We start from the raw sequence: 9,995 nt of genomic DNA, 5'->3' as shown, positions 1-9,995 counted from the left end.
AATTTCGCTAAGTAAATTAGGATTTCGTCGTGCCACGAAGGCTAATTATAATGTTTTATGTGCTATTAACATGATGGGCATCAATTGGATTTGGTAAACAAGTGTATGAGTCATATATTAAGTAAGGTGGGGTCCAAGGAGAGGCCTAAGTGTAAGCCAAATGGGAAAAATTTCATAATAGGCTAAGATTCCAAAGGTACTTGCACTAGTTCATACTTTGAACGAGAATATCAAAATATGCATAAGGTTTTATGTGATGAATAACCTATCAAATGAAAGTTCTTTGGGTCTAGTTTCTAACGCTTCAAACCGTTTGTCATTTAGACATTCCTACACAAAGTTATTATCAAATTACCAAAGGCTGGAAAAATGCGATCCAGTGTCGAATCTGTGATCGCAAATCTGTCGCATTTTTGACTTTGCGATCGCAGATCTGTCGCAAATTGGGCCAGTGTTGCCCAGTTTTGGGCACCTATTTTGCGATGCATTCTGCGTCCCAAATTCTTGGTTTGCGGTCCATTCTGCAATCACAGACCCGATTTCGGAGGCTCATTTTTCCTATTTTTATAACCCGACCCCATTTTAATATATACGCTTTGGGGTTCATTTTGGGGTCATTTCCTACTAATTTTAGAGAGAGATAACAGCATATAGAGAGAGAAAGGAGGGACCTAGCTTCATAATCACCCATCTCTTGCCAAGTCTTCAAGAATCAAAGAACCCAATCACATGTTCTTCATCTAAGAGGTAAGGTTCTATACATTAGACTTTAATTTCGAGTTTGGGGTATAAGATGGGTTATTGAGGTATGATTCTTGGGTGTAATAGTATTATGTATACATGCATGTACAAATTAGGTTTGTGCGAAGATTGTTGAACATAAATAAGTAAAGATTGGATTGGGGAATGAAGGAAATCTTGTAAAAGAGATTTGAAATCAAGATGCTCAACTAGTATTTGAGAAAATGTCCAAATGAAAACCATGAATACCTTCCTAATTTGTGTTCAATTTTGTTATGTCTCAAAGTAGATTGGGATTGCTAGAATTTCCGGAACGTCGTAGTAACTTAAGGAAAGCTTAAAAGAGGTATGTATGGATAAAACCCCGTCTTTTAGAAATTGAGCTTTATCGGTGGTTGTGTGAATACGGTAAGATAAAAATTGAATTGTTGTATTGATTGTTCTTTCACTTGAATTTGTGTTGCAACCTCAAATGCGTGGAAAGTATGTCTCAATATGATCAATATGCTATACTTGATAACTTGAAAAGGTGCAAGGACTATGGATCATGAATTGAAATGCTTAGACCTTAAATTGAAATCGAAGCTGCATATGTTGTGTCATCTATGTGAAGTCTCCTCTATGCCTACAATTTTTATTGCTCTTGTGTTCACTTATTATCTTGAATTATAAATCTAACATTGAAATTGGGAATGATGTGAGATGTGGCTTAGTGCCAAATATATGATGTGATAGTTGTGGCCCCATGTGCCTATGGAACGATATATGTGAAACAAAGGTTGAATTGAGATGATTGATGGAAAAGGGAAACGCCTTGGTAAGGCGGCCTAGCCGATCGGGCCGAGATCGGACGCCATGCTGCACACATGGTGGTAGTATGTTGATATTGAACCCCGGATAAAAAGGGAAGAGAGATTGTGATTGAAGTGTATGTCTCAAATGAGGCAGCCTAGCCGATCGGGTCGAGATCGGACTCCGCTCAAGCTAGCGGTGGTATAGCGAACAAGGATGAATAATATGAAATGCCCCACACAAAAGGCTATGGAAACATGATGTAAAAATTGTATGATTCTTTATTATTGATAATGTTGTGACCGTTTAAAGCTTTTGGGTTATAATTTTGATTTCCTTATCTTTGTATGAAAGTTCTTTCTAACTAGATGGTGTTTAATTATACATACTAGTGCTATTCGATGGCACTAACGTCCCTTTTGCCAGGGGCGCTACGTCTTTAAATGGATGTAGGTGTTTCTATAGCAGGCAGTGTTGGTCGCAGCTAGTGCCGCATCATCCTTTCAGCTGACTTGGTGAACCCTACTTCATTTCGGGGTCCTGTTTTATCTGTTTATCATGTACTTTGTATTTGAGGTATAGCCGGAGCCTTGTTGCCGGCATTTCCATATTATTCTTCAGTTGTATTTAGAGGCTCCNACCGGCATTTCCATATTACATTACTCTTTAGTTGTGTTTAGAGGCTCCGTAGACAGGTTGTGGGTAGTGTCGGGTATTGGAATTAAAATAGAAATATTGATGTTTGACAATGATGTATAAAACTTGTAATGTCTTCAAAATTGTGAATGATGTTGCTAATGAAAATGAAATGGAAATCGTTAAGGACATGTTTATAGAATTTGATTAATGGAGTCCATCTCCTATTTATTCATGAATTAGTTTGGGTAAAATGAAACCTAACAGGCTTGCTTAGCCGGGTTCACTCGGTTGAGCGCCGGTCTCGCTACTCGGATTTTGGGGCGTGACATGGTCGAAAATGGGATATTTTACTGGTGCTTTGTTTGGTGGTTATATAATCCTTCACCCAAACAGGCTATTTCGAATCCCTTTAAGACTTCCTAGTGATTGGAGCATGAACGTCATTTAATGGAGTATGAACAGGATCAGTAAAAGATGTTGATGCCTCCTCACTGAAGTCATCTCCCCCTTCATGCTCCAGAGCTAGGTCAAATGAACAAGGATCAATAGTAGAAGAGGTAGGTAAAGTGTCATTGTTATTGGAGGTGGCTGGTGAATTACGTGATATGTCATGAGGTATATGTGGAGAATTTGGTGTGAATAAGGTGGTAGGATTCTGTGGTGAGTTCTGTAGTGTGTTATGGATGATATCTGGTAGGGTGTGATATATATTATGAGGTTGGTCAAGAGGTGAGGATTGGTCTAGGTTGACAGTCTAATTTGTAAACTGTTTCTTTGAGTATGTAGTAGCAAAGGGAAATTCATCTTCTCTGAAGGTGACATCTCTGCTAACAAACAACTGATTTGTTTTGAGATCTAGGAGGAGGTAGCCTTTCTACAACTCTGAATAACCCATAAGAGTAGATGGCCTTGCTCTCTCTTCAAACTTGTCTCCTTTAGGAACTATAGTTGCAAAACATAGACATCCAAACACACGTAAATGATGCAGTGTTGTTTGCCTTTTGAACAATAGCTCATAGGTACTTTTGTTCCCAATTGCAGCAGAATGGAGTCTATTCATAAGGTAGACTGCATTCTTGATACACATGCCCCAATATTTTATTGGCACATTGGATTGAAATCTGAGTGCCTGGCTATATTCAAGATGTGCCTATGTTTTCTTTTAACCACCCCATTCTGTTGGGGTGTGTGAACACAGCTACTCTGATGAAGTATGCCTAAATCCTAAAGTAAAGTGTTGCACAGTGAGTTAAAAAACTCAGTGCCATTGTCAGTCCTAAGGACCTTAACCATGACACCAAACTGTGTTTTTACCATGGACAAGTAAGACTTAATGGCCACAATAGCTTCTGACTTAAGCTGCAACAAATAGATCCATGTATACCTACTGTAATCATCCACAACAGTAAAAAAATAATGCTTGTTGTCAAAAGTAGTTGTTTTATAAGGCCCCCAAAGATCTATATGTACAATGTCAAATGGTGCATCAACTCTAGAATCACTACTGGGAAACATCAACCTAGCTTGCTTTTCCAAAGGACAAATCAGGCACTTATTCAATTGTGGACAATTTACATGATCATGTAACAACTTCATAGATTTCATCACTGGTCCAGTGGATGTCCAAGCCTGTTGTGCCATAAGCTGTTGTCCCCTTTTTGAATCGTTGCTGTTATTGGATGTTGTATACTCAGCTTACTTATGTTTGCATCTTTGTAAATGTACAAATCTCCTCTTTGCCTACCAATCCCCTTCACCCTGCCACTCCAAAGCTCCTGAAAGACACAGAAGCCAGGGAAAAAATTGACTGAGCATGACAGTTCTTTGGTAATTTTGGATACTGATAGCAAGTTAAACTTTAAATCAGGGACAACCAACACATTACTCACAGTTGTGTTTCCAAATAAGGATGCACAACCAGTATGAGTAATATCTGCACTATCTCCTGTGGGTAAATGTACTTTACTATTACCAGATATTTGTAGACTATGATCACTATTTATCAAACTTTTCTTAGAAGCTACATGATGAGTAGCTCCAGAATCAACTATCCACTCATCATCACTTGATACTTTGGACATTATACAAATTGCATTACATGCTGCATTGATGTGGTTTGCCTCATTGCCTTGCTCTTCTCCAACATCCTTGCTTAGCAAATTGAGGATCTGTTTATGTTGTTCTTGAGTGAAATACTGTGCCTTGATTTCAGTTGGTTCTGTGTTTCTGTAGTGCATCTGTGGTGGTTGTATGCCAACATTTCCAGTCACATTGTTTATGGCAATGAAAGGCTGCTTACCATAACTTATCTGTCCATCGTAGTTAATTTGACCTCCAGATCCTCCAAGACCAGGCTTCAAATTTCTCCTAGACTTAAAATCAGGAGGATACCCTACCAATTTGTAATAATTTTCTTTGATGTGACCTTTCATATTACAGTAATCACACTGAAAAAAGGTATCTTACCTTTGTAAGGCTGTCCACGAGTTAAATGCATAGCTAATGGATCTGTATTTGCAGTAACTGTATTTAGGCCAACTGAATGCTGACTCTCATCCTCAATTATCATAGCATAGGCTTGGTTAAGTGTAGGACAAGTTGATTTTAACAAAATCTGTCTCCTAGCTTGGTCATACGAGTCATTTAGCCCGCTTAGAAACTGTAACAACCTCTTTTGATGAAAATGTTCTACTCATTCCTTAGATTTTGCACAGCCACAACCAGAAGGAGGAACCATGGCATCATGTTCAGCCCAAAGGTCCTTCAATTTGGTAAAATATATTGAACAGAGTTCGTACCTTGTGAGTGATTGGCTATTTGTCGACGTACCTGAAAAATTCTCATGCGATTGACTTTGTCAAATCGCTCCTTGAGATCCTTCTGCACGATGTATGAATATGAAGCATACACGATTCCACTGATTAGATTTTCAGAAACAGTGTTGATGATCCATGAAAGGACCATCGCATTGCAAGTTTCCCACTGCTCGTGCAATTCTTCTTCAAATAGTTGCTTCTTACAGGTACCTACCACGAACCCCAGGTTCCTCTTAGCTTGGAGAGCAATTCTCGTAGATCTAATCCATAAGCCATAATTTTCCAATTCGGTAAGCTTAATACGAACGAGTATTGAACCAGGAGTATCATTCGCGTTCATGAACAGAGGATTCCGCTGCCATAGCTGGAGATAAGCCCCCAAAAGATGTTGAGTTTTACTGAGTGTTTTGTGTAATTAGCTTGAAATGGGTAAAATACCAGAATCAGTTGCTATGATACAATGCTAAAATTCATGGAGGCTGAGACGGAAATCAGCCATTAGAGCTCCTTGAGAGCTTCAGTGAAGAAGAAGAAGAAGAAGAAAGCAGAGAATTAGAAATGAAAACCGTCTACTGTTTCATTGATCTTCAAGACTATATAAACAACTACTAACACACTCCTTGTATCTACCACTAACTATTACTCCCTCCGGTCCACAATAAGTGATCAATTTGCTTTTTTATTTTGGTCCAAAATAAGTGTCCATTTATATAATCAAGAAAGAATTCAATTTGCTTTTACAAGATTACCCTTATGTGCATATCCCTAAAAAGTTTTCTTACTCCTCACATTAAATATTTAATTAAGGGTAGTTTAGTCATCCTAGGTATTTTTGTATAGAATTTAGTATTTTCTTAATGGGCGTGCCGAAAACAAATTGGTCACTTATTATGGAGCGGAGAGAATAACAATTAAATACAGCTGTCATTTCTAATTACCTAACAACTAACCTCTAACTGCCACATGCAGCAGATGTAAGATACACTTTACTTCCTCACTATTACATTGGCCTCTCAACATCGTAGCTTGATATTTTGATCTAGATAATGAAGAGTATGGTGAATTTCCAACAAGAATTTAATAACTTTTAATAACCTTTTTCTTCCTTTGGTATATTTTCCTCTACTGACGTACTGATCCTCTTGGCCAAAGTTTTCGTGTCTAGATCATACGAATCCCTCTATGTTATCACTTATCCATTTAGGTTTGATGTGATTTCGCAATCAACTATATATCTAATATAAAGTAGTAAAATTCTAATCAAACTTTTTATGTACATCTGATTTTGCTAGTATGTACATAGCATATATACCCTGGATAGATGGCTGCTATGCTAGTCAGAAGCCATATAATTTAGTTATGTTATTGGAATTATCAAAGTGATTCTTTTGTTTTCTTGTTTTATTTCGGAGACAGGGTTCTTCAATAATGGGAAATGGTTGTCAAAGATGAGTTAGGAGATATTTTCGGTTTTTGTTGGTGTGCGAAAAAAGTCCTAGATTGGTAGTTAAAAAGATTGGGAGTTTACATGTAAGGTGTACGAATCTCTTAATGATGTTAGGCCTTTTGGGAAAAACCGTACAGGCTTGGCCCAAAGCGGACAATATCACACCATGTTAAGAGTGTATTTTCGGCCAAATCAACGCACACGTTAAGCAGGACGAGTATGGAGATGGCAATGTGTTGGTGCGGGCCGGCACGCACACAAGAAGAAACTAGTTGCGGGTTTTGGTTGCCATAATACTCTAAGAATGTGGGTGGCACATAGTGAATTTCGAAAGTTGACTCGTGGATCGTGCTAGTAGACCACATGGAACTTAGTTCGAGGGAGAGATTGTTGGGTGCGAACAAAGTCCTGCATTGGTAGCAGAAAAGATTGGGAGTCTACATATAAGGTGTAGGAATCTCATAATGGTGTGAGGCCTTTTTAAGAAAAATCATGCGGGCTTAGCCTAAAACGAAAAATATCACAAAATGTTTAAAATATATTGGGCTAATTTAGCCTAACAGTTTCTTTTGTCATCAGATATGTACATACAATGATCAGAGTGCTATGCCTCTGTATAGAAGTTACTACTACTAGTTTATATCATGCCAATAGAGTATTTTAATCCTATAGATGCCAGCCATATACAATTCGAGACAGCTCCTTTGGGAATAATTTTTTTTTTATTAAGCTTTCTTCTTCTTGGACAAAAGAAGAAATGTCATGACCCAAAATCCTAACCTGTACTGATGGTGTCTAACGTGGTACTAGGCAAGCCGATATTTTCATAATATTCCCAACATTTTAACAGAAAATGAATCAAAGTAGTTTTAAATGATAAAAATTCTCATAAACGGGGTAGAAACCCAAAACATAACATGAAAATTCCTAACATCGCGGAAACTACCGAGCTCCCAAATCAATTTTGTGTTATGAACTCAAACCCCTCGTTTTTGAAACTTATATTCTGCCCAGATAAGCCTTCATCGCGAATGCGGAAGCATCCTCGTGTTTGCGAAGCACAAGTGTGCTTCTGACAAAAAATCCTTCTACGTGAACGCGAGGTCCCACTCGCGAACGCGGAACTTCCTTTGCCTGACCCTTCCCTAACGCGTGAAACTCTACGCGTTCGCGTAGAGTAATTGTCTGATGGCCTAATAGACCGCTCCTCCACGCGAATGCGAAGACCCTATCGTGAACGCGTAGACCTAAGACCTCAATGCTTCGCGAACGCGAAGGCAAAGATTCAGCAACACTCAAGTTCCTCTACGCGAACATGGGAGCACCATCGTGAACGCGTAGAAGGAAACCAGGCACCGGAACATCTGAAACTTCAGCCATCCTCCAATCCAATTTCCAATCCGTTAGCCATCTAAAATCCACCCGAGACCCCCAGGACGTCAACCAAATATATCAACAAGTCCCAAAATATTATACAAACTTAGTCGAACCCTCAAATCACCTCAAACAACATCAAATACACGAATCACCCACAAATTTAAGCCTAATGAACTTTGGAACTTCCACTTTCGACAACTGACGTCGAAACCTATCAAATCACATCCAATTGACCCCAATGTTTGCACATAAGTCACAAATAACACAAAGGACCTACTCCAACTTTCAGAATCGAAATCCGACCCCGATATCAAAAATTTCATTCCCGGTCAAACTTCCCAAAAATTCAACTTTCACCATTTCAAGCCTAATTCCACTACAGACCTCCAAATCACAATCTGGACATGCTCTTAAGTCCAGAATCACCTAACGGACCTAACAAACCATCAAAACTCTATTCCAGAGTCATTTACACATAAGTCAACATCCGGTCAACCATTTCAACTTAAGCTTTCCAATATGAGACAGCGTCTCAATTAATTCTGAAATCCTTCCGGACCCGAACCGACTAACCCAGTAAGTCATATAGCTATAATAAAGCACAAAAAGAGCAGTAAATGGGGGAACAGGTACAACTCTCAAAACGACCGGCCGGGTCGTTACAGTTTCATACTACTCCCTCTATTCACTTTTACTTGTCATGTTTTGCTTTACAAAAGTCAAACTACATAAATGTTGACAACCGTTTTAACATATGAGAGGAATTACAACTTATACTACATTTTGTATTGTTTCTGAATATCTAAATTTTAATTTTAAAATATTAAGATAATCTAATACAATTTAGCTCCAATGATTAGCCAAACTGACTGACAAAAAGTGAAACGTGACAAGTAAAAGTGAATGGAGGGAGTATATAGTAAGGTGCAATGATATATATATAGTATACTTGTAACGATCCGGCCGGTCGTTTCATGAGTTACAGCCCCGATTTCTCCATTTCTGCTTCCTTATGTGTTGTTTAGCTATATTTCATCGTATCGCGTTGGTTGTTTTGTGTTCGTAGTGGTCTTGGAGTGGAATGAGACACTTAGTCTCTTATCTAGAAGCATAAGTTGGAAAAGTCAACCGGATGTTGACTTATATGTAGAAGACCTCGGATGTGAATTCTAATGGTTCGTATAGATTTGTTAGGTGATTTTGGACTTAGGAGCGTGTTCGGAATGATTTGGAGGTCCGTGGTAGATTTAGGCTTGAATTGGCGAAATTGAAAATTTGGCATTATCCAGTTGGCAGTGGAAATCTTGATATCGGGGTCAGAATGAAATTCCGGAAATTGGAGTAGGTCCGTTATGTCATTTGTGACGTGTGTGCAAAATTTCAGGTCATTCGGGTGAGATTTGATAGGTTTCGGCATCGTTTGCGGAATTCGAAAGTTGGAAATCCTTAGGCTTGAATCCGAGGGTGATTTGATGTTTTGATGTTGTTTTGAGTTTTCCGAAGGTTTGAATGGTAATATTGATTTGTTGGCATATTTGGTTGAGGTCCCGAGGGCATCAGGATGATTTCAGAAAGTTGACGGATCAAGGATGGGATTTGAGGAAGTGTTGAAGATTGCCTTCAGCAGTCATAACCGCACCTGCAGAGTGGGGATCGCATGTGCGAGGCCCACAGAAGCACATAAGCAGCCGCAAATGCGGCCATAGGTGAGAAGGGCAGGAGCCACAGGTGCGCGCATGGGACCGCACATGTGTGATCGTAGATGCGGCGTTTTGACCGCAAAAGCGGTTTTCGAGGTTTAAGTGAAAACCGCACCTGCGATGGATTTTCCGCAGGTGCGGAGTCGCAGAAGCGACTTATGGACCGCAGATGCGGACGTTCTGGGCATAAAGTATATAAGATCTCCTTCGCAAATTTCAGTTCATTCCTCACCATTTTTGGACAAGTTTGGAGCATAGAGTAGTGATTTCAAGAGGGAATCGAGGGATATCAGTGAGGTAAGTTACTTGGGCTTCATTATTTGTGTTTCTGATGATTTTTCCGCTATTTAATCATGGAATTTAATGGGAATTCGGAGAGAAGTTGAAGGGGTTGCGCTTGAGTTTTGGAGAGTTTTGATTGAGGATTTGAGGGACCACTTGAGGTCCGATCTTGATGATTTTGGTATGTACAGACTCGAGAGT

This window comes from Nicotiana attenuata, unplaced genomic scaffold (genome assembly GCF_001879085.1).
Source record: "Nicotiana attenuata strain UT unplaced genomic scaffold, NIATTr2, whole genome shotgun sequence".
In the NCBI taxonomy this organism is placed as follows: domain Eukaryota; kingdom Viridiplantae; phylum Streptophyta; class Magnoliopsida; order Solanales; family Solanaceae; genus Nicotiana; species Nicotiana attenuata.
The sequence above is the reverse complement of the archived record's forward strand: the minus strand, read 5'-3'. Positions refer to the sequence as shown.